At 36.9% G+C, this 24,446-nt stretch overlaps 1 protein-coding gene across 1 annotated transcript in view; it reads left to right on the top strand.

Moving 5' to 3' along the window:
- The window catches only part of Sorbs2 (sorbin and SH3 domain containing 2), a 207,768-nt gene that overhangs the window by 29,423 nt on the left and 153,899 nt on the right, over window positions 1-24,446 (top strand). Inside the window, exon 2 of the mRNA XM_013512888.1 lies at window positions 4,290-4,428. The gene's annotated coding sequence lies outside the window, so the exon portion shown is untranslated. The remainder of the gene's footprint in view (window positions 1-4,289; window positions 4,429-24,446) is intronic.

Consider the following 24,446-nt stretch of genomic DNA (forward strand, 5'->3'; position numbering starts at 1 on the left):
TTTTTTGGTTTTTCTCCGGTACCGGGAACCGAACTCACAACCTTGTGCTTGCCAGGCAGGCGCTTTGCCGCTGAGCTAAATCCCCAGCCCCTCAAGTAATGATTTTAATCATCACAGCAACCCAATAAGATAGCTCTGGGAGAGTAAACAGCCGACAGTCACACAGGTGCAAAGAGGACTGAAGCCCAGGTACCCTGGCTCCTGACTCTGCTTTGAGTGCCACATTAAAATTTTTCTGAAACAGCTGACCAAAAATGTGAGAAGTAAAGTTACAAGTGGCCACCATGTGTAGAACTGGTGTTTTTTGCTTAGTGTGGTTTTGATTTTTTTGGTCCTGGGTATTGAACCCAGGGCCTCATGCATGTTAAGCAAGTACTCTGTGACTAAAGCCACGTCTCCAGCCCAGCAGTGCGAGGTTCAAATGCAATTAATATAAGCCCAGATGTTCGGCTGCAGTAGGATTTTGTTTTTATAAAGCTCTCGGGACTATACAACTCTCTGGGACCACACGAAAGAGTGAGGAGTCTTTGACAAAATGATGAAATTAGTCAGACAAACCCTTAAAGCTCACCTATTTAGGGTAGAATGGAGATGAGTGAAAAGTAACAGGAGGCCTCTCTCCTCTAAAATATGGATCTTTCTCACCAGTTCTGACAACCAGAAAACTTTCTGGAATAATAAAAGTCTCTCTTGGGATATAACTACCCCAAGAGAAGGGATCAGTCTCTGCGAACTCTGCCTAGAGTATACTATTTTGTTGTTGTTTTGCGGTGCAGGGCATGGAACAGATATTGGAGGTGAGCAGTTCCTCCACTGCACTATACCCCATGTATATTATTTAATTAAACCAATACTCAGCTCAGAGGCTTCTCAGTTCTTGCGCATTAAAGAGGGAAAGAAGGAAACATTCACCGATCAGGCCTGTGGATGCTTTCATCCACTTTTTCATCTCCTGTCTATATCATTCCTGTTCTAGCCTCCAAACCCAATCCTGCTATTTGTGGAACTGAAGACCGTCAGTTAATGTGGCCACTAGGCCCACTCTTGATTCATGCCAGGGTGCTCACAACTAGGCCCTGGTCTTCCTCCTCAGAGCCTGAATCTGTCCAGATAACTTGTTCAGCGTTCTCGCTCCTCTGAGACTCAGGCTGCACTCTGCTTGTGCAGTTTTCCTTTGAACTCCAAACCTGGAACAGCTGGCACCTCCGTGAGACCTGCAAGTGCCCAGCTTGTCTCTGTCCAGATTCCCCACTGAGGCCTGCGGCACCCACTCATTGGCCCTTACTGTGTGGTTTCAGCAGTTCCCACCATCTGCATGTGTTTTGTTTTCCCAGCACCTGACAGTTCCCAAGGATCTCCCCTCACCAGGAAGAGAGTGGATCCTGGACTCTTCTCTGCATCTGCTCTGGCGGCCCCACTGCCCTCGGTGCTCTCAGTTTTTCCTTGTTCATTAGAATCACCCGGGGAGCATTTTAGATAAATAGACGCTTAGGTCTCCTCTAAGTAAATAAAACTCATCAGGGGCAGGCCCAGGGTATGGGTATTTTTTTCAGATAATTTTTATATGCATTCAAGGATAACAGACACTAGTCCATATCAATTTCTGTCAAATTTTAATGTGCATACACATAGCCTGGAAATTTTAATAATGTGCACACGTTGTTTCAGCAGGTCTCGATGGTGCCTGAGATTTTGCATTTTTAATAAGATCCTGACGATAATATAAACATTGGTCTATGGACCACTTTCTAAGTAGCAACTCTGAAGACCAGAAGTTCTCAATTGCAGTCAAAAATCATCTTGGAACTCATCAGAGATGCAAAATTTTAGCACTTTCTCCAGACCTACTCAATTAGGAACTCTGGGCATAAGCCTCAGCAGTGTGTGTTTTATAAAACCTTCCACATGACTGATGCTTGCTACAGTTGTGTGACTGTTGTCTCCTCGGGCATTGTCCCACAGAAACACAGTGTAAGCATATATGTAATTTTGAAATTGTCTAGCAGTCACATTTTTAAAAGTAAAAAGAAAAAGGCTAAATCAATTTAAAAAATCTTTTTAACCCACTGTCCAAAATATTGTCAATTCAGCATGTCATGAATAGAAGATTTAATGATGGCTTATTTTCTATATTGGCTTCAGAATTCAGCATGTATTCCACCTACCTAACATTTCAGTTCTCACTAGCCACATTTCAGGAACTCAGTGGCCACACCTAGTCACCATACTGGGCAGTAACGTTCCAGATTTACAAAGTGATAATGACATTAATTTTCAACAGAGGCGTGCTATGTGTCAGTCATTACTTGGGCATTTTCCGTGCGTAATTTATATAAACCCCACCAAAACCTAGTGGATTAGCGCTGTTATCATCATCATGTTATCCAACTGTGAACACATGCCAAGGCCATTTTCAATGTTTTCCCAATATAGGAATCTCACTCCCATATAATCTTTTCCCAGTTTTTCGAAGCAGTATTTTTAAAAGAAAAATATGAGCAAAATCAACACTAATACAATTAGTACAAGGTTAAATATCAATAGTATATAAAAGTCATAATATTTGAGTTAACAAAAAAGTCAGAGTTTACTGTTCTCTAACCTTTTACAATATACTCGGAGTCCAACTCATGTTCTCCATGATGTCAAATCTGTTGAAAGATGCTGTGCAAGGGCTGCTCGGGCAGTCAGGATCCTTGAGGAACAAAGGAGACGCTGTCAAGGCCACACAGCAGGACAGGACCCACCCTAAACTGAAGAAGAGAACAGCAGCAAAACCTGTGTTCAAGTGATTTTGACCTAATATAGCTGATAGGTAAAAGTTTTGTGTGTGGAAAAGTAAAAATAGTCTTGTAATCCTTAAACACATAACACACTATCATCAGTATTTTTCTATAACCAACTCTAGTGTCTTTAATGGCAAAGAAAGAATTGGGTTTGATATGCTCTTCAGTAATGAATCCTCATAAATTATAAAACACATCAAAGTATTTTGTGCTGGGTGCAGACTGGAGAATCTTCTTGCACCTTCTCAATAAAGCGGTATTTTCTGTTGCTTAAGCATTCTCTTCGTTGTGGGAAGCAAGGAGTGGGTAAGATTCAGGGATTTCATTTAGAATAAAGGCTTTTAGAAAATTCTTGTGTTTTCTTGGTAAGGGAACTACTTTTCCTTCTCAGTGGTGTAGGAGAGGGACTAATGAAGTAATGATGTATAGTTCTTTCCTTCAGTCTTACTAGGAAGAGGGCTCAATTTTGAATGGTTATGATTGCAACAATCTCACCATGAGAAAAATACAGGAGAATATTACAGATTCCATTTTCAGTTTATTTTTTGCTGCCTCAGTATGCTGTGAGCCTCTGAAGGTGAGAGCGCTGCTTATTCTCCTCACCACTGTGTTCTCAGAATACTTGGCATATAGAAGTGCCTGCCACATTAAATATTTGATGAATGAATGAATAGATGAGTGAGTGCAACCTCTAGATCTGGGGCTGGGGATTTAGCTCAGTGGCACAGTGCCTGCTTGGAAAACGCAAGGTTGTGAGTTCAATTCCCGGTACTGGAAAATAAAACAACCTCTAGATCTTAGCCATTAATTCTAGAAAAGAAATGAAAGTTCAAAGTTTGCCAGTCATTATTGGCGACCCAATTTGAATTATTTCTTTATTGGTCCACAGAGATAGAAAAAAAAGGGATCAGCGTCTGTCTGCATCGTGTCACTGAATGGTCTCCAGTCTCTGCCAGCAGATAAGAAATGTCAACAGCTAAACTCAACAGCTTTCAAAATAGCATAGTTGATGAAACTAGAAATTTAGGAGAGTGCTAGAAAGAGACCATTTGTCTTCAGCCTTAAGGACAGGGGAGCAACAGATATTCCTACCTGAGAAATGAAAAATGCTGTTTTAAGACCCGTGGAAGAAAAGTCTTCCTTCTCTATAAGCTATAGCATCTTATTTCCATCAGATCAGGAAACTTAAGATTGTGGCCAGGCGCTGTTTCTTTAAGATTCCAGTAGTGTGTGTGTGTTTTCAATACTGCCGGCAGTTTTCCTCAAAATTTAAATGAATATTGGCACAATGAACCAAGTTGTTGTGGGTTTCCTGGTCTGTGGTCCACCCCCCCACGCACACGCATACACACCTCCCTGGGTGGGGGGTGGTGATTCAGAGAAGTCCGGCTGCTGTTAATGCTGAAAATAGCTCAAATGCTCTCTGGACAGTAGCACCACCCAGCAGCTGAGATTCTTTCCCTCTCTTATTTGCCTTCTCTCCTGCCCTTTTTTTCCCTTCAGGCACTTGGATTGGACTTAATCTTAAACCTCTGGGGTTCAAGACCTTTTAAAAAGGGCTAAATAAACAATCTCTACATGTAAAAGGCCACTGACTCCTACTTCCTCTGAATAGAGCAACTGGGAACTCAGCTGCTTGTAGGTAAGATTTTTACTCTAACATTATTTGTTTTCTGATGTGTTTATGAGTAATGTTTTAAAAGTAACTTATTTACAGTAGAAATAAGGGAGGCTTCAAATAATTCCCAGGTAAATACCGTGTTCCAGGATGGGGCAATAGCATCGGTGCATTTTTGTGGCTGTAACTTTAAACTTTGCCTGAAGCTGTCTGCAGTACTTGCAGCCATACAGTAGCAGTTGAGTGCTGGGTCACAACTCTAATTAAGCTTGATTGCCGCCACCGGGAGAAGACCTCTCAGACACTGTAATTTTGTTGTTTAGACTGCTTTTCTATTTTTAACTTTCTAAGGGCATTTTCCCAAAAAGAAAAAAGTACGACCACCTGAATAAAAAACTATATTAGTAATTGCTCCTGAAGGACAATGACTTAGCTATATTATATTATCTTTCCCTTTCATCTCTGATTTGTTTACTGCTAATGTGGAGTTAGGACAGTTGTTTTTTGAGAGGATTTTGTTTCTGTATATGTATAGTACAAGTTACATGATTTAGTTTTGAGAATATTTTACCTAAGCTGAATCTTAGCAAAACTCACTCTTTCGTAGGTATATTGCTGGCAGTTTTCTCTAATATCACACACACACACACACACACACACACACAGAGAGAGAGGGGGGGGAGAGAAACCAGTTTGGACTCCCCCTTCATTCTGCCTGCACTTGACATCTTGCAAAGTACTTTGATCTGTGGACTTTAACTTCAAACACACCATTTACTTTGATTGTGACTATTTACTATGTTCACTAAAATGTCCTTTTTTTTGTTGTTGCTTAACACTTTGATAACATTTCCTTCAAGTAAGTTATTGGTACTTTGCTTCTTCTCCCTGGTATGTCTCAGATGTTTTTTCTGTAGGAACTCCCAAATGAAAGAAAGGGGTTCTCTGGCAAAGTTCTTTTACCAGATAGACTTTACAACAACTTGCCGCTCCCTCTAGCAGATGCCCAAAAGCAACACCAAGTAACAGCACACAGCCCAGTTCTATCAACCCCACTTGAAGGATTTGCTCCTTAAAATCATCATGTGTCCTAGGGCCCGACTGTTGCTTTTTTTTTTTTTTTTTTTAGCATGAGCATCAAAATCTTTGGAGTTTTAAGATTCTTTTCTCCAAAGAAGTTTATTGGTATCATAGACTACATTTCAAAAGAAAACATGCATTTAAATGCACAGTAGTCCTTTGAATAACAAAAGAAAAGAAGAAAGAAACAAAGGACAAAGAAAAACAATGAAAAGTCTTTTTAAAAAACTGGGAAGAAAATCCTCAGTAGCCAAATTTCATCATTCTAGTGAAGCTTCTGTTGAATAAAGAATAAGAGCTGAAAAACAAATATTTCCCTAAATGAGCGAAGTATAGCACTTATTAGCCATTCAGTCAACTGTCCAATATTATTATTTCAAAGAAAGCTTATGTGTGTATTACTTTGTTTTCTTTTCTTTCCTACCCCAAACTCAGAGTACTTTCAAAATCCTCAGGCAAACACTGAGTTTGACAGTTCCTGGCCAGATTTTCTCTGCATGGTCTGTTAGAGATTAGGAATAGATGAAGCCTCTCCTGTCGAGAGACTCTTCATTCCCAGACTTTGGCTCCACAGGGCTGACAGTCTGCTCCTGTACCCTGCACCTTGCTAAGAAGGAAGGAAGCAAGTGCGTACTGGACCAGACTTCAAAAGGGTGGAGCTGTGGAGAACGCCCCTCCCCCCCGTACTGCTCCACATTAAAAGCACATGCAATATGATCTCTGGAATTTAGGTTAATAGTAGGAGATTCTAAAGATGTTCAATCCAATTTTTATTTCCAAAGCCTATACATTTAGTTGATGCTTTTCCTCCCCTTCAAATCTATATAATAAGGAGCATTTTAATCTTCACATGGAAGTATAGAGTCAGTATTTTAAGCTACCCACCCTCACCCTAGTTATTCTGAGTAAATCATTCACTGCTTTGTCTGGGCTCTACAGGGTCAAGAACATTCTCCCCCTAAGTACTGGGAAGGTTTTGCCCTGCTCTGCGTACTACAAATGTGTTGCTAAAGGCTGTAAAGTTCAACTGCAAAATCCAGTGGCACCAGAATGAAATTCACTTGGACGATGGTAAATGGCCATCCCGTCCCCCTTTGTCCTGTTTTGGTGCCTGTTCCCCATTGCTCTGTTTCTTAGGTTTGTTTGACTGTGAAATTTAAGGTGAAACCTTGCCAAAGCCACTGAGCTTCACACAGGTTCCACATGAAAGAGGTATTCTACCCAGCCTTTCTCGAAACTGGCCCCATGTTTGCAAAAAGTTTCATGAATGACAGTGAGCCCGGATTTGAAACATAATCCAAAGCCAGGTGACTCCTGACTTTGAGGCTTTGTCCTATAAGTACAGAATCTGTCAAACAAGGACATTCCTTATTCCTATATCCTCTACTGTAATTTCATGTGTACACATATTTTTTCTATTTGTTCTATGATATTTTAGAGCTAAGTTTGATTCTAATATGAATTTTTATAGCTGTGGTATTTAAGCATTGGCAAATGCATTTTAAATTCCAACGCAGTCTGAACCACATTGGTGTGAACATGTTGGTATAATTCAGCCGAGGAAGGAAGTCCCAGGGGAGCTCTGGAATGTCTTTCTTTGCTTAAATATACCTCTGTGCTGGTGAGGAACAAACAGTAACATTCTGTCCAGGTCTATCTGCTTGACAGTGTGCCTTTTGTTTGTTCTCCAGAGGTGGTGTCAAGTATATTAGTGGAAAAAATAATAAACTTTCAGATATGTTTTTTCTCCTGCTCAACTGATACACTCCTAGGGAACGTTGTAAGCATTGAAAAGCTCAGTACTATTACTTGTAATGAAATGTACCCTGAGAATAAAGGAGTAGTCAGTATTAGAGTGTATTTCCCTCAAAAATGCTTGATGTGGGGGCTGGGGATTTAGTTCAGTCGCACAGCACCTGCCTGGAAAATGCAAGGTCGTGAGTTCAATTCCCGGTACCGGAAAAAAAACAACAACAAAATTCTTGGTGACTTAGAAATGAAGTGTGTGTTAATAGTCAACTAGGACCTTGTTCTGAAGGTGTGTGTGTGTGTGTGTGTGTGTGTGTGTGTGTGTATTTTGAGTGGGGAGAGTGAAAAGGGGAGAGAAGGAAGGAGTTTGTAAGCTTTGTTTCTGTTCCACCAGAAACAAAAATAACCAAACCCAGGATCTGAAAGCATTCCTTTCTTTTGTTGATCATATGAATTTTTGTTGGCTGAACACTGAAATATTTTTGTATTTTTTTTCTCATTAAAGACATCAAGCATTAAGATTCCAGACATAGTAAATAATCTCCAATGAAAATATGAACACTTGAGAGAATTAAATAATTGTAGGTGAACTTATGTGAGTCAGTCTGAGAAAGACCTTCATGTTTTTATGGACATTACAAGATGCAGAACCATTCAGGAAACCACAATCTGATTCATTACTTTATTAGTTAGAAGACTTCTGGACTCATTTGAGGTATATTTGAAGTATTTTCATAAAAATGAGTTTTTGACCTCACTAAAGATTTAGTCAGGCTAAATTTAGTAACGTTTACAGATTCATGATAAATTTAAATTGCCAACAAATTTCACTGTGAAGGTTTTATAGTTACTTTTTTATTTAACAAAGTATATTTTTATTAAAGATACAGTTACACTTTAGCAAATGACCTGTAAAAAATGACTACAGTTGACTTTATTCTAGGTAAAATATTTGAAAATTAGCAATAATAAAAGTTGACGCTCCTATATCTAGGATGTGGGTTTTAACACTGGCTTCATTATTCCTAGTGTAGCATTTCTCTATGTATCTGACAGAAAACAATCCAGAGTCATCTTACAAATGAGCGCCTTACTTAACACATCAAGATGCAGAAATATGATGTTTTTAAAACATTCATCACCCATAATTTATAGCTAAATGAAGGAGCAAATAGCCCAGGTTGGAAATAAACACCAAAATTTTGCATGTGCAGATGTTTCTCTGGATCATTAAAAAATAAAAACTTCATAAATGACCTCATTTGACACCTAAGAATGCAAAAATCAGTGACTTAAAAAAATTTATGCATAGTTTACTGGCAGAAAAAAAATGCAGCCCAAAAAACCAGGCCTGAGGATCAATGGAACAGAAGAAAGATACAAATGCAGCTCCAAACACACTCAGCCACCTTATCTCTGACAAAGGGGCCAAACCTGTTCACTGGATTTGTTTTGTTTTGTTTTGTTTTTTTGTCTGTTCGTGCCCCCCACCTCCCCAATCAGGAATCTAACTCATGACCTTGCGCTTGCCAGGCAGGTGCTGTGCCACTGAGCTAAATCCCCAGCCCCAAGCCTGTTCACCGGAAGATAGTCTCTCTAATAAATAGTTCTGGGAAAACTAGCTTTCCACGAGGCAAAAACCAAAACTAGACCCATGTCTATCACCATGCACTAAACTAAAGACAAAATAGACCAAAGATCTAAATATTAAAACAGAAACACTAAATTTACTGGAAGAGAAAACAGGTAAAAATCACAGAGACATAGGTGTAGGCAGAGACCTCATGAACATAACCCACACTGCAAGAGAAATACTACAAAGAATCAGCAAATGGGATCTCACCTTATATATTATTTCAGAATGTGTTACTATGACCTAAATTTATGTATAAATCACATTTGTTTTTTCACAAAATTAGTATGATCAGACCATGACACAAAACAGAGTTCCTCTCCTAATACATCAGAGGATTGCTTACCTGATGTAGATAAAATAATCATCCTTAGAAAAGTCATCATTCTCCAACTAAATTTTTATCAGTTTAGATGTTGTTTTCTATGAAATAAGAAGCAATACTTGACATATACCCTAATAATTACAATGCCAAAACATCACAATAATTTTATAGCGTCTCTGGCTTTTCTAAGATGGCCTCACACACAGGTGTGCACAATTCATACCGACATGAACATGGAAGCTATCTTAGGGTAAGTCAGGTCTCCTTATTACCACTCTCTTTACTGGGGTTTATTCTAAGGCACCACAGAATAAGAGTACTTAGTGATCCTCTAAGTCATGAGAAGACATGGGCTGCCAGTGGTTATGGGACATGCAACCCACTTGGGTCAACCCTACAGTTAGAACAGAGGAAGGAATAGACTTGTCAGAAGCCTTACCTGAGTTTCTTGGTCCAAGTAAATATTCCTCTGTTTTCATAGGACCTTCCCTCCTTTCTGTTATTTTTCACTTCTGTTTTGCCAGGAGAACCTGAAGATGTCATTGCTTTTGTTGTTGTTTTTAAAAGCAGAATACATTTATTAAGGGAAAGAAAGATTCTGTCCAAGAGAGGGATGGAAGGGAGCCCTAGTGGGTTGCCAAGGAACCTGTCTTTTCCAGGGATTTTTATAGTGCAAAACCATGAGGTGAGGCGGGTCCAAGGTGGAAAATATGAGAACTCGCTAGGTGGGCATGAGGTGGGACAAAACTATGGTCAACCCATAAGATTACAAGTATAATTGTTCAGGTAAAATTAATTAAATCAGGATCAAATGGGGAAGTGATTCACATAGTAAGTGGGCATGAATACAGAACAGGAGCTTTTCCTGTAAGGGGTTGGGTTAGTGATTCTTCCAGGCTTTTTCAAGGTAATTGCTACCTATTTAGAATATCAATCCCTGATGTCCATCCCTAGGGAGGTATGTGGGTGCATTTGTTTAGTCTTTGTCTTGAGGTCTGGCCCACAGCTGAAGCGCCTGTCTCTCTCAAAGTTGCAAAGTATCTTGTCTTCCATACTGGCTCCTTTGAAGGCCTGGCCCTGTCTGATTGCCTATAATATTTTTATCTAATATTTCTATCTATTCAGTTGCCTACGACATTTCCCCCTCTGAAGAAGTAACTTGAACTGCCGTGAGGGAATAATGGAGGATGACCACTCTGGTCATTACTTCTTCAGGCTGAAAGAGGTCATAATTTTTGATAGGCAGTTAGAGATACTCTCCACAGTTTTTATCTAAAGACCCTCGATAGACACTAGACATTTTTATCTTGAGTAGGCATACAGCTTTAAGTCTGGAAGAGACAAAACCAAAGAAACAATTAAATATGCATGGGCCAAATAATAAGATCAATAGGATAATTATGAATACAAAGATTTCCACCAAGAGGAGCCAGTAATGGCTTTTCAGAATGAGGATAAGTTTAAGGTCCAGGGAATTTCTAAGCCTGACATGTTACTGATTTGTCATCTAATATCTTGAACAGCTATCAAGATATTAGCAGAAGAATCAAGAATGTACACATAACATTTAGTTTTTACAACTGTACAAGTATCTGCTTGTGCTGCTGTTAGAATGTCTAATGCCATCTGATTTTGGAGGATGGCCTGTTTTACTAATTTTACTTTTCATTTAGGAGAGAGAGAGGCCAGCTGCAGTGTCAGTTAAGGCCCACTGAGTATAGTTATTTAAGGCCTTGATTATGTTAGACTCCATTAGTAAAGGGGTCTAAGAGCCAGTGGGTTACAATAGTTATCTCTTAAAAACAGTTTCTAAACTTACCTGTCAGCTATTAGTAGTACATGCTCTAATTTCTTGAAAAATTTGTTCTTGCCTAGAGGATTCCAGACCCCAGGTAATCATACAGATAAAAACCTATATCCAATGTGCTAGATTACTTTTAGATTCCTTTTACTGGGATCCACCAGATCTTCTTCAGAGAGAGGGTTTATGACACACATCAAAGATGCCATTGTTATGAGCTGATAAAGGAAATAAACATCTCAGATAGCTAATTGTCTGGGATGCAAGATTCACACATATTACAGAGCTAGTCCGTGGCCCCTGAGTTAAGAAAATATTTGCATGTGATTGCAGAAGAGTTGTATTTTAATAACTGTTGAATGATTCACACCATAATACAAATAAACTGAACATTAAGATAGCCTTTCATATCAAAATGAGATGTCCACTTCAATTTTTTTAACAAAACTTTATTTTACAATTTTAAATTTACAGAGAAAATGGGAAGATAGAACAACATTCCCACATGCTCTTCACCACATTTCCTCTATTACTGCCATTTACGTTAACATGATACCTTTATTATAATGCATGAAGTTAACTGACATTGATACATTATTGTAACTAATGTCTACACTCCTACTTTATCCATAGTTTCTTAGCTTTTACCTGATGTCTACCTTCTTTTCCAGGGTCCTACCCAGAGTGTGGCACATGTTTATCCATCATGTTCCCTTAGCCTTTTGTTGGCTTTGAATGTTTTCTTTACTTGCTTTTAATGGCCTTGACAGTACTGGGGAGTAATAGCCAGATAGTTTGTAAAATATTCTTATATTGAGATTAGTCAGATGCTTTCCTAATGATTAGATTTGGGTTATGAACTCGGAGGACCACAGAGATGAAATGCTGTTCTCATTATATTATTTCAAGAGCACATGGTACCAAAATGACCTGTCACTGTTGATGGTATCTTTGGTCACCTGGCTGAGGGAGTATTTGTCCAGTTCTTCTACTATGAAAGAGATCTCCTCCACCCTTTCCAAAGTGTACAGTACCCATTGGGAGGGGACAGCTCTGCATAACCTACACTTAATGAGCAGGGAGTTATTATGTTCCTCTTCCTTTAGGGCAGAGTATCTGAATAAATTGTTGGACATTCTTCTGCAAGACAGTTTATCTAGTTTGCATTTGTTTAAATTTAGTCATTTATGCATATCATCCTGAATATTTTATATTTTGTACTATCATCCAAAACTATTGTACTCATTTTCTTGCTCAGATTATTCCAGTATGGGCCATGGATAGCTGTTTCTGTTGACTCTGAAATCCCTTTTAGATACTTTCATCATTTGGGGATTTTTTTGGCCTGGCCAGGCTTACTTTGTGTATTTCCTACCCTGATCCTAAAGTCAGCTACTTCTTCAAGGAGGTCTGGTTACTTTGATTGAAGAATGATATTAATAACAAAGACCAGAGCATTTGTTTTAATTTTAGAACAATAAATTTTCAAATTACAACTTTTTAAAATTTCCTATACTTTGAAAGAAAAATTTAAATAATGAGGCACAAGGATTGCCAGAAAAGACATAGCTATGCCAATGATATAAAAAGAAATGAGTTAGGACTAGGGTGGGCAAAGAAACCTGATGGTCTGAGAAAACAATGGAGTAACTCAAAGCGGTTTAAATTTAAGACCTTACTCTGGTATGGAAAGAAATTTAGTATTAGAGAGGATAGAACAGAAATGTTCTTTTCTTATTCTAAAAATAAATTTGAACCTGAATTTTAAGAGGAGAGAGAGATTGGGTTTGGCTTCATAGCAAATACACGTGCACTGTGTTTTTAAAGCACTGCAATTTGGTTACTTAGACTCATTGAATATCATGATCCAAAGACAACGTGGAATTGGTTTAATTCTAGTGGAGTCCTCGCTCTTGGGATGCCCTTTACTCAGTGGTATGTCTTCCATTCAGTTTTGCAAACCAGGAAATTTGGTTGGTTTCAAAGTTAGCTGCAAGTTGTACTCAGAAGTTTTGTGTTTGTTTGAACTCACTTTTGAAAATTTTTGAAACTAGGCAACAAGTTTTAGAGCAAATTCTTAGTTTTACGACACCTAAGAATATTGAAAAAAAGTATATATGGATACATATTCTGTGAATTTTGTGAATGAGTCACAAATATAGTTTTCAGATATGGTTGTGATCTACAGATCAGCATTTTCTAATCAACATTCATCTTCTTTACTGAGAGTATTCACGTTTCTGTCAGTGTGTCGGTGCTGAGAATTGGACTCATGTCTTCATGCACATGGAGTGCATTCTACTGCTAATCTATACTGCCAGGCCCTACTTTCTAAAATGATTAAACATGGGAAACTGTCCAAAAACAAATATGACTGTCTAAATGTGTGTTAAATTGGAAACCACAGCCTCGTATACCAACAGGGCCAAGAGCTGGAAGGTATGGCCTTGAATCTGCTTGATGTTCATGTACACATCTGTGAATAGACCAGAACAGAGAGTCTTCACCTAAGGATTCAGCAGGGAAGTGTTGCAGATAAAGACACACCACTGTGCCAACTCAAGAAGAAGGCCAGAGTTCAAGCTAAGAGACCAGGCCTCATTCTGAATTCGTAGTGATCCTTGTCCCCGATTGTGCCGGATAGTGACAAGAATATCTTCTTACTGTATCATTTACAGAACATCATGATAAAGTTTAAATAAGAAAACAAATTGTACTTCTGACATAATATTAAAATATTAAAATTTTCCTTTTATGTAATTTCCATTAGAGGCAGAATAAGAACAAAATTAGACATAAATAAATGTCTAGACTTTATAGTCATATCACAAAAGACCATAACTTAGTATAAGAGACTCATAAAACCAACAAAACACTGAAGGAAAAGATAAATTCAGTGAATGGTTTTTGTGAAAAGAATAAAGACATTACTTTTAAAAACTATTTTGATGATAGCTATTTGTTCATATACAGAATATGTTGCATTTTACTTTGGTTATGAGCAACTTTACTCATACTGGGTGTGTTTCATATTCCAAAATTTATTCGGAATTGGCATACACACTTTCTTTGTCTTTTTTGGTGAGATCCATCATTTAATAACTACAACCTGTAAAAAGTTGTCTAAAATCAAAGTGATAATTTTTATGCTAAGGTGAGAAATCGTAACTGCAGTAAGATTTTTATCCTCTTTCTAAGATTTTATTTACTTTGATATAGAAATTTAAAGTATTGAAGGTTAAAACTCACTTGTGTCCACATCATAATTTTAAATATTCACATATATAATTGTTCTAATCAGTATTCTAAAAGACTAAGTAAAGGCATATGCATTATCAAAACATTTGGCAGAAGACTATTTCATAGTTTAAGTGACACTATAGCTTGGTATATTTAGCAGTTGACTGTACCTGCGAATTTAAGAATGATCTTACAAATAAATTAGGAAAGAAATTCAGAGTTCACTAGTGTTTTAAGTGAGCACAGATAACTTTTAATGCCCTAAGCAATTTCATATCCATTGAAAAAAATACTGTCAGAAAGATCATTTTATACTGTTTTGCTTATTTTTAAAGATCCCCTTTGTCATAAAACTTCATACTCTCAACTCTAGAGTAATCTCAATCAATGCAGAAAAAGGTAATAAAATCCAACACAGCCTTTCAAGATGAAAACTCGCAACTAGATATAGGATGAAATTATTTTAACCTTGAAAAGAGTATCTATTAAAATCTGCATCATAATACTGTAAAGAAATATATAGACTGATAAATAGCAAACTGAGAAATCAGTTACATCTGGAGCTAGAAAAGAAATTTTCTAGAGCCCTGTACAGTGGGCTTTAATTAAGATTGTAATCAAATTATCTTATATTTTAAGATAAGTGAAGGTTACATGGTTATTTATTATATTATTATTCTTACCTGTTGAATGTATGAAAAAAGGCCTACACAACTGAGGGTTATACCCCATGCCTTAAATTTCAGATACATTGTGAATACAAAATAAATTTTTGGGGCTGGGGAATATAGCTCAATTGCACAAGTGCTTGCCTGGCAAACACAAGGTCCTAAGTTCGATTCCTGGTACAAAAAAATAAATAAATAAATAAATTTTGTATATTCCTCAGCCACTAATATTGACAGTATTGATTTTTTACTTGTAGCAGCCCAAATTTTCTGAAAATTTACAAAAAGTGACTGACACAACAGAGTATATAATGTTTGCCTTCTCCATCTATATTTTTGCCAAGGGCCCAAAATGTCTATAAATAGTGAATTAGAAGAGAAAATAAATTCAGTCCTTTAGCAGGCAAATATCTTTTATAAAACTATACTCATGGTCATTTTTGTGCTTTGTGATTTTCCATGTAGCACTGATTAAATATAATTATTGAAACTGTCAAATAATATCATTATGCTTTATAAGAATTTATGGTGAGGTTTGAGTTTAACACTAGACAAAAATTATTTTACCTCTTTAACACTGGGGTAATTGAGAAAAAAGGATGTCTGGTTTTTTTTTTTTTTTTTTTTTTTTTTTGGTTTTTCTCCGGTACCAGGAACCGAACTCACGACCTTGCGCTTGCCAGAGCAGGAGGATGTCTGTTTTAAGAGTATTTATACAATAAATGTATAAGGAGTGATTATGTCATACAGCCAGTCCTCTCATCTGCCACAGGACTAGGGAAAAAACTGTATGGTTCAATATGCTAAATTGCCTGTTAACATAATACTCTGCAAAGCAAGGATTGTCTATTTTTAATAGAAAGACTTAGCTCTTATTTAATATATTTCTTGTAATTTAATTTATTCAGAAAAATTTGTGTACACACAGCTGTTAGTATTTACACTTAACACTTCTTTAATAGCAGAGAAGAAACGTATATTTTCATTACTATTAAGTAGGAATCAAAGCTTAACCTTGAAAAGTTTTGCTGTGTTTTTCTCATTTGTTATATTCAAAAAGTTATTCTAGTTTGCTAAAATAGAAAGGCTGGTAAACATTGCTATCTTTTAAAAGAGTTTTTACAAATGATGACAAATACTGAATTTTTTTCCTCTTTTTTTTTCTTTACAAGTAATTTCACTGTAGTCTGAAAATATAGTACAAGCCAAAAGTTTTCATATTTTTAAATCAGCAAATTCAAAGAAAAACTATTTTCTTTATTTCTGAGTATAATGCAGGCAAAAACTTACCTCTGCACTCTTAGATTGTTTTTTAGTTTCCTTTGGGATTTGGGGGCTAGGTGGGAGAATTAAATTGCCATAAGGTCAGATCAACGGGAGACAAGCAATTAAATTGGCATAAGACAGATCAACAGGATTAAGTTGACATGAGACAGATCAACAGGACACAAGACAATTTTCTTAAAAAAATTGATTTTGTGCAGCAAAGAATCCTTCACAATTCAGAAGTGAAGACCTAAAGACCCAATGACAATGGGACATTTATATACTGAATTAGACCAAAAAAATAGTAAAAGGGGCTTGTGCTGAGGTAGTTTCTTGTGTGGAAAAGAAGCTAGGAAGTAAGGGTTAGTCCAACAAGACGTGTTTGAACAGATTTCCTATAACCTCAACTTCCAATCCTTGATGATAAGAATGCTACTTTCTTTTGATATGCAGAGGACATTTTTGTCATGGGAATTTCATCTCCTGCTTTTAAGAAACAGAAAGGGCAAAATGATTGTGCACCTGCTATGTTTCAAGTACCTTTAACTCAAAACAGTCAATACACCAGTGCAGCATATTTTGGGGTGGCATGTTCTTAGCTCTCTTATAGGTAAAGTCTATGACAGTATTATGGAAGTATTTAAAAAAATAAACAATAAATTGTGAGAAATCGTTCAGTTCTAATAACACAGTAACTGAATTTCCTGATGTCCTTGTTATTAGAGAGGCCAGATATTACATAATTAACAGAAATACTATTTGAAATTAATAAGAGGAATAGACTGTTAGATTACTGGCATTAGACACTGTTGACTGCATAGTATTCATTGAAATCTTTTCTCCTTTGCCTTCTGTGGCACTGGAGGCGTCTGATTTTCCTTCTGTATCTCTGATTACACCCACTGAATTCTACTTACAGGGGCCTTATTCTTTGCTTAACCTTAAAGTTATCCCCTTGGGTTCTGTCCCTCTTGTCTAAATCTCCACAGTCTTCCCTGAGGTCATGTTTTCTCCTTCACAGTAATCCCCAGGCCCGTGGCCCTGACCTGTCTCTCTCTGTTACAGGTAGCTCGTTTGAATGTGTTCTGAGCACTTCAGGCTGAATACTTCTAAAATCTACCATCTTCTCAGAGCCCAACTTGCTCTTCCTCCCCAAGGCTGTATCTTGTTAATTATATCACCTGGTTACCCAGTTTGAGAATCTTAGATGAGCACCCACACATGCTTCACATCAACCTACTCACCACTCTTGTTTGACCTACACACGTCTCTAGCATCCCCTCTGTCCTAGATAAAAGGCTACTGCAGCACTCTTGCCTAGGATTTCTCGTTAGTATCCTCTTTGAGTCCTTTCTCTCAGCTTTCCAATCTAATGCCTTACAACCACAGTAACCATGCCAAAATAAATGAACTCTGAACTCTCCTCTCATATAGTAATTCTTCTATCTCTTTTCCAGGCCTTAAGAACCAGAAAAAAGTCCTGTCAACCAAAAGAGGTAAATTCAGTGTATCAGGTTTAGGCATCAATAGCTTTGTGTTTTCCAAGATAGAAAAAAGGCAGAACTGGCAACAGTTCTACACTCATTAGTAAGGAAAGGGTGTGGTTCACTGTACTGACCATGGAACAGAGATCCAATGTCAGCCCTGCTACTTACCTCAAAGCACCCTTTTCCTCAGATTCTCTAACATGGTATCAACAATGATCACAGATTATTTGCTTCATTGCACTTCTGTGTTTACGTGGTGATTGTAGGGACAAACGCCAATGTTATGCTTTGTTTTAACAAATAACCTATAGTTAGATGTAACTCTTCAAAGTACAAACTCCATATAGTATTAAGAATAAGTAACTGGGGGCTGGGGATTTAGCTCAGCGGCAAAGCGCCTGCCTGGCAAGCGCAGGTCATGAGTTCGGTTCCCGGTACCGGAGAAAAACAAACAAAAAAAACAAAAACAAAGAATAAGTAACTGAAGCATCATGAAAGATCCTATAATATTTCATTTAGTAAAGATGGTATTTGCTTAAGAAATGAAAAACAGTTATCTGTGGTCACTTACAACATTATATAGTTTTACTGGGCAACCTTTAACTTACTGACTTTCTGATTTATATATATAGAATAGATAGCTAGATAGATAGATAATCATTAATTAATAAGCAGAATAGAGTGTTTAATATACCAAGGTATAATGTTCAGTTAAAAAAAGAATTGTATTCTCAGAAAGTTTCAGATTAGGTTTCCATTCATTGAAATTTTATCATAATTTAAGCAAATTTAATTTTTACTAGCATGATATGAAGGGTGAAATTGTAACATTAACATAGATTGCATCATTGATCATTATGTCATTTGATGAGAAATCACTTATAGAGGGTCCGTACCGTACTGTGCTGGCCTCTGGGTCAGTCACTGGGACAGTCTTTCTGCTATCATGAAGCTTAAAATGCAGAGGAAGCCCAGTTATCAAAAGGTAATTGTCCAAACAGCTGGGGAATTAAAATTGTAACCAAATGTACAAGAGAAAGTTTCAGAAAGCTATGAGAACAGAATGTATAATTTTAAGAACCAGCTGTAAATGACAGTAAGATTTTTATACTTCAGCTTAGTGAACTGATTATGAAGATCAATTACAAGTGTAAAGATCAGTAGAAACATTGCTTATGCCTAGATAGTCAAAAATATCAATAATTAGACTGAAGAAGTGTGATTTATCAAAAAACAAGTAGATCAAAAATCATTATGAATATCCACTCTTTAAATATAGGTAAATTTATGTGATGGCCTTTGTCCCTTAGGAAGAATATATTTAGAATGATAGCTATCTATATTAGTATATATGTTATCCATAGATTGTGGAGATAATTATTGTATTTCTATTGAACTATCAAAGGACTACTATTTCTGAAATGATCTATAAAAGATGACTATGACAATAGAGAAAAAATTTTTTGAACTTTCAGTACAAATTTTCAAGATAAACATACTGAAATAAGATTTCTCAATGAATAAAGTAGATTCTCCATGAATCTACTTTATTCAATGTTCTCAAGTAATGTTCTCAAGTAAGATTTCTCAATGAATAAAGTAGATTCATAACTCCTTATTATAGTTATGAATTTGAGTATTTTAACATATGTTCAAACATTTGCTTTGACGCCTATAAGGAGTTAAAAATGAAAGAAAATACTTAAAATTTGCATCCTCATTTTGAACTATATTCTAAAGAAATACACAGTTTTAACATAAAAGATATATTTTCTCCACAGACCAACACAAATATATATATGTGCATGTGTGTGCAAGCTAAACCTGTGTTCAGGATTATATCTATGAACTTTTGTTATGTAACTGAAACATCAATCATTTAATTTTTTTTTAACATCAATCATTTAAAATGAAATATCTTTTGCTTTACTAGTAAGGTGACAAATTATTAGAGTATGATTCATAATTCTACTTCTGTCATTCATATTCTTGAATTTAACAGTAGGGATTACTTATTTTAACCATGTCAGTGTTTTCAAATCAAAATGTCTGTATGCAACTAAAGAGAGAAAATTTTGTGTTTTAATGCACTGCACATTCTAATTTTTGTGGCTATATTCAGGAATTTGTATTCGTGAAAAGCATTTGAGCTCTTTTGGGACATATTTAGGACCAGTATTTTTCCTATAAATGTTACAGAAGTAAAAAAAGACATAGATGCATTTTGTTAATTTCTCAGTGTATTCCTTCCTTGTGTTTGGCAAAACCATGACAAAGTTAAGGCACTTCTAATTCATAGAAACTAAACATAAGATATAAATGTGCTTCCTGATATGAACGTCAAACCTGAACTGGAAAATCTGAGCATGGATGGGAAATGAGATCATGTTGAATAAAACAGAAATGAAAATAGCAGTTGGAAGCTCATAAACTGCTATTGGTGATTATAGACCATTTCAATGAGCCAACCTGAAGTGCAAAACAGAAAATTTCCACAAAGGAACATCAAAATACTGTGATATTGAGTATCTTATACAAATTGAAGATCTAACCTTAATTGACAGCTGAGAGATATAGAATATTGATAATACTTATTGAATTTATCAAAAAGTGATAAATTTTGAAGTCATAGTAACATAAGACTATGAAAGCAATGAATAGAATTATAGCAGTGGAAATCCACAAGTTTATTCTTGACTTCTATCTAACACATCACCATCCATCTTTGAATATTTATCATTGGCAATCACTTCTAAGAATATTTAGAGCACACCTAAGCCTTATCAAATTAGCCCATTTACCATATCTTTTAAAACTACGGGGGAAAAACCCCTAGGAAATTCATCTATTTCAGAAATTTCTAAGGTATTCTCTGCTATTCATTCATTATTATGAGACTTTTGTGAATTATTATACCTATGTTCTCTCTACTCACTGCTGTTAAATATGCCATATCATATAGTTCTCCAGTTCAACCCTTAGAAAAAGACATCCTCTTCCTCCATTCCTGTCTTAGTTTCCTCATCACTAAGACACGATATCTGATACCTGCAACTTGAAGAAGGTTTATTTTACCTCATAGTTGTTAGAAGTTTCAATTCATAGTCAACTGCTCCAAGGCAAGAAGACGTGATGAAAGGGCCTGGCAGAACAAAAAGCTATTGTATCATGATAGCTATGAAGCAGAGAGAGAAGTGAGGAGCCAAGAAGGGAGAGGTATCATTCCAGCTTAACTGCAACTGCTCACCTCTTACAACCAGAATCCACCTCCTAACAGCAAGTCAGCTATATCCCTTTATGATCCAATTAATTTTCCAAAAGCTCTGCCTAAGACCACAGAAGGCCTTTAGGAGGCATTCTTAATATAAATCATAACATCTCTCCCCTGCCCCCCAAAAGACTCATGCACGTCTCTTTATGCAAAATGCATTTAGCCTAACTCTGAGTTGCTGAAATCAACAGTTCCAGCATTTCCAAGTCTAAAGTCTACTCTGGGAGTCAAGGCAAAAGCTTAACTGTGAGTCCCAGCAAAAAACAAAAACAAAGTTAAACACTTTCAATATAGAATGGCACAAGGTAAAACATTCCCATTTTAAAAGGGAGGCATGGGGTAAAAAGCAATGACACAAAAGCAAGACTGAAACCCATCAGGGCAAACATTAAATCCTGTGGCTGTGTCCAAAGCATAGGACAAAGTATGAACTCCAAGCAGCTTGGGCAGCTCCACACTGCTGGAATTGCCACTTGCTGCTTCCACAGCCTCTCTCTTGAGGCAGCTTCCTCAGTGTCTGTGGCTTTCCTCAGATGTTCCCGATTCCTGGCTTCTCCAGCTTCCTGGGTCCACTGCACTTTTGGCTTCAATCTCACAGTTTCATGCACTGCCTTTTAGAGGCACACTGCCTCCCAGGCCTTCTAAAATCTGGGTGGAAGTTTTCCTGACCCAACAACTCTTACATTCTGCACACCTATAAAACCAAGACCACATAGATGACATCAAGGACTGTAACCAGTTTGACGTATGGCTGGGCTCCCTTGAATCATGGCTGCAAAGGCACTTGAGTGCACAGATGGCTGAGCCTTGTGAACCAATTCTTGGGGAGCTGATTCTCTAGGGAGCCATTCTGAAACAGGGTGCTCTGGGACTCTCTCAAAGCAAAATCTTGTCTTTTAGTTTTGAACTTGTAAGGCTGGGAATGGTGGGGTTTTACTGATTCCTCAGATGCTTTTAAGATATCCTTTCTACTGCCCTGATGTAACATACTTGTCTTTTTTTTAATGGTAACCTTTTCAGCAAGCAAGCCCTCCTCACTTAACATTTTGTAGGCCCTTTCTGGGAAAAATGGAAAACTTTTTTGAAATGGGCTTTTTGCTTCTGATTTTCAGTATAAATCTGGCTAAAAGCCACCAGGAGTACTCACACCACAGCCTGAATGCTGGACTACCTTGAAATTTCCTTTACCAAATTAATTAGTCCACTGCTCTTAATCTCAGCCTCCTACAAGGTCTCAGAACATGAGCAAAATCTAGACAAATTTTCTGCCACAGCATAATACACATGGTTTTGAGTCCAACTGCCAATCAAGTCCTTGTTTCCAGTGGAAACCTCCTGAACCTGGCCTTTACCATCTGCATTTCTATCTACATTCTTGTCCTCTGAACTCTGACCAGAACCTCTCATCAAGCTTAGCAAACATTCCAGACCTGCTTGTCCATCAGGCACCATCAAACCTTTCCAAACTCCTCTTGTGAACCAGTTTCAAAGGCTTCTAAACTACATAGTCAGTCACAAAAACAACCCCATTTTTCTGGTTACAAAATCTGTCTTAGTCAATTTCCTTATCAGTGAGACAGTTTAACATGCACACATATCATTCTACCCCTGCATCTATCAAATAAGACACCTTTTCTCATCTACAAAAAGAGGACAGAACCTGATGATGTATGGTGTTATGAGAATTATTTAGGAAAAGCTATCAACTCTAAGATGTTGATACCTGGAAGGTGCCTTTCTTGTATAAGGCAGACAAAACAAAATTCATCCCTACTTCATACCTTTAAGCATGAAGCTGTTATCTTCCCTGAAGGCTTTTGCTGTACCATAAGATGTGCTTCATTTCTAAATTTAGAAAGACTGACATCCTTGTCACTCTAGAAATGCTCTGACCACTTATTCACACATATGCAATTTGAAAAATTTCCCAAAACAGAACACTGTCCCAAGGGCTTGTGGGCACATTAGTGAACAACCCCTCCAAAAAAGATACTGATTTCTAAAATTTCTTGACTATCAAATAAAGTTCACAACAACAACAACAACAAAAAAAAACATTAACAAAACTATCGGAAAGTTAGAATGTGTAAAAATGAAGACTTGAAAATGAAGTTTAGTGTATGGTTTAGCACTCAGAAGTCAAATGGAAAAGACATTTTACCTCATCTGCATTCCTCTTATCAATGAATTTCCTGTCTCATTTATGAGATTAACTCTGAGAAAACAACATAATCAACTGGATGTTTTTTTGTTTTTTGGTTTTTTTTTTTGGTTTTTCTCCGGTACCGGGAACCGAACTCACGACCTTGCGCTTGCCAGGCAGACGCTTTGCCGCTGAGCTAAATCGCCAGCCCCTCAACAGGATGTTTTACTTCATAAAAATTCATGTATCTTGAAGGGACTTTGTATCATTTAAGTATTGTTTTATGTCATAATAGAAACTATTGAGATCCAAAAAGGTGAAATAACCTTGACAATATCTTAAAGTATTGTAGTAAATCAGATCCTCCTGATCATCACACTTCCTGCTTTTCCATGCAGCTCTAAGAAAAAAATCTTCCCCAAAGTAGAAAAATGGAAACCAGCGGTAAATATTGCCTATATGTTGTATGATCAAAATATACAGTGAACTAATATAAAGTTTTAAAATGTAAAAGACACATTTTAGTCAGTTTCCTTCAATATTCCCCCCATTTTGCATATACTTGTCTAATCATTTTTGCCGCTTTCTGAAGCAATTCTCAAAGCTCTTCTTCATGAATGTCTTTAAAAGGGAAAATAAAATATACAGTGAATGCTGCTGAGTACCAATCAACAGAAAAGCAGGCTGATAAAAATATTATAGTGTGTGTCCTTATTCATAGGATATGGTGCTGAGTGATTTCTAGCTCTTCCCTAAAGTCAAAATGACCATGAAAGGTAAACTTTTTTTGTTTTGTTTTTTGGTAATGGGAATGGAACTCAGGACTTGCACTTGCCGGACAGGTGCTGTGCCCCTGAGCTTTATCCTCAGCCCAAGGTAAACATTTTGAATTGATTCAGGACATAGAAGCAGCCATGGCAGCACAACTAATAACACTCAAGAGAGAGGACTTTCAAAACTGTTTTAGTGGCAAAAATGATGGGATAACTGTATTCAAAGTGAAGGGGAGCATTTTGAGAGGGGATTAATGACAATGTGTCTCTTACTTAAATAATATTTTTAAATTTAAATAATCAGTGTATATTTTATGACTGTCCAAACCAGTTATAACCTCATGCACCAAATTTTGTAGGCTGACCACATAAAGTTATGCAGCGTTCCAGCAATAGTCAACAACAAGTAATACTTGAGTTATTGGATGGCTTACCTATGTGCTTTAATTCTGTGGACTGACAAATGTGATTTCTTACTGGAGAATGAGCTACCTAGAAGCAGGATCTTAGAACAGAAGAGTAAACTTCCTGAAATAGTGTCTTGATCAGATCAACTGCCTATGATTTTGAAAAACATATACAATGAAAATCCACATAATGCAAAAT

This window comes from Chinchilla lanigera, unplaced genomic scaffold (assembly GCF_000276665.1).
Source record: "Chinchilla lanigera isolate Chin_1 unplaced genomic scaffold, ChiLan1.0 scaffold00002, whole genome shotgun sequence".
Classification (NCBI taxonomy): Eukaryota; Metazoa; Chordata; class Mammalia; order Rodentia; family Chinchillidae; genus Chinchilla; species Chinchilla lanigera.